Consider the following 1,966-nt stretch of genomic DNA (forward strand, 5'->3'; position numbering starts at 1 on the left):
TGTTTTGTTTTTTAGAGTCCACATATAAGGAAAATCATGTGGTATTTGTCTTTCTCTGTCTGACTTCTTTCACTTAGCGTAATGCCGTCTAGATCCATCCAGGCTGTTACAAATGGCATTCTTTTTGGTGGCTGAGTAATATTCCATTACACACACACACACACACACACACACACACACACCATATCTTCTTTATCCATCCATCTACCAATGGACACTTGGGTTGCTTCTATATCTTGGTTATTATAAATAATGCTGCAGTAACATAGGGATGCATGTATCTTTTTGAATTAGTGTTTTTCTTTGGGCAAATACCCAGCAGTGGAATTACTGGATGATAAGGTATTTCTATGTTTGATTTTTTGTGGAATCTCCACACTGTTTCCCACAATGGCTGCACCAATTTACATCCCCACCAACGGTGTACGAGGGTTTCCTTTTCGTCACATTTATGCCCACGCTGGTTATTTCTTATCTTCAAGATACTAGCTATGCTCACAGTTTTTTATTCTTAATAGAAGCAAAAAGAAGAAACCAAAAACACATCCTCCACCTGATGCATTCAGAAAAAAACCTACTCTTCATTCTTTCGTGGCTATCTTTCCAAATCATGTTTCACGTACAGACGTACATACTTACAGTACAAAAATAAGATTGCACATGGCATTTTATAAACCCTCTTTTCTCTTCATGTTCAGTTCCAGACAGACATCGTTGTTAACCTTCTGTAATGACTGCACCACGTCCCATCGTACGATATATTTTATTTACCCAAACCTCTATTCTTGAACATGTAGGCTGTTCCCAACTATTTATAATTATAAAATGGCTCTGAGAAGTCCTTGCAGCTAACTGTCCACCCGGGTTCAAGATTACAGTATTTCCTTAAGGAAAAAATTTCTCAGAAGTCAGATTTTTGGATAAATGGGCATGCATATTTTTCTTTGAACAAACTTGACGGTTGTTGGATGGGTACAGTTGTGTATTTCCTAAAATTTGGGACTCTGGGCCATTATTTCTTCAAATCTCTATTCCTTTCTCACCCCCTTCTCCTTCTGGGACTGCCTTGATGCACAGCTTAGCCTGTTTAATGGCCCTCATAGGTCCCTTTGTCTCTTATTACTTTCCTTCGTTTGTTTTGCTCCTCAGACTTAATAATTTCAAAGGACTCCTCTTCCAGTTTGCTGATTGTTCGTTCGAATCTGCTCTCACCCACTCTAGTGAATTTTTCAGTTCAGTTCTTCTATTTTTCAGCCTCAGAATTTCCTTTTGGTTCTTTTAAAATAATGTCGATTGATATGTTGATATGTTAATTTGGTACATATATTGTTTTGCTGGTTTCTTTTCGTTCTCTGTGTTTTCTTTTAGCTGTTAGAGCATATTTAAGATTGGTGTGTTTTTTTTTTCATGTCAGATGGGTAATGCACCAAGGTTGTAACAAAGTTTGAGGGAGACCCACATCACACGACAGCATAAACACCCAATCATCATGCTTATGAGCTACAAAGGGATGTTTAAGATAGTTATTTATTTTTATTTTTATTTTTTATTTTTTTTTAATGTTTACTTATTTTTGAGAGAAAGAGAGAAAGAGACAGAGCACGAGTGGAGGAGCAGCAGAGAGAGAGGGAGACACCGAATCCGAAGCAGGTTCCAGGCTCTGAGCTGTCCGCACGGAGCCCCACGTGGAGCTCGAACTCACAAACCGTGAGATCGTGACCCCTGCCAAAGTCGGACGCTTAACCAACTGAGCCCCCCAGGTACCCCCTGAGATAGTTATTTTTTTTTTAATATTTTTTTTAACGTTTATTGATTTTTGAGACAGAGAGAGACAGAGCATGAACAGGGGTGGGTCAGAGAGAGAGAGGGAGACACAGAATATGAAACAGGCTCCAGGCTCTGAGTGGTCAGCACAGAGCCTGATGCAGGGCTCGAACCCACTAACTGTGAGATCATAACCTGAGCC

At 39.6% G+C, this 1,966-nt stretch overlaps 1 non-coding gene across 1 annotated transcript; it reads right to left on the reverse strand.

Annotated features, from left to right (window-relative positions):
* Window positions 1-1,408: 1,408 nt before the first annotated feature.
* Window positions 1,409-1,512, reverse strand: LOC111558159. The gene has a single exon (XR_002738752.2). It is a non-coding gene; the product is annotated as a small nucleolar RNA U13 (small nucleolar RNA).
* Between the last annotated feature and the right edge of the window lie 454 nt (window positions 1,513-1,966).

Source organism: Felis catus, chromosome E2 (assembly GCF_018350175.1).
Source record: "Felis catus isolate Fca126 chromosome E2, F.catus_Fca126_mat1.0, whole genome shotgun sequence".
NCBI lineage: Eukaryota > Metazoa > Chordata > Mammalia > Carnivora > Felidae > Felis > Felis catus.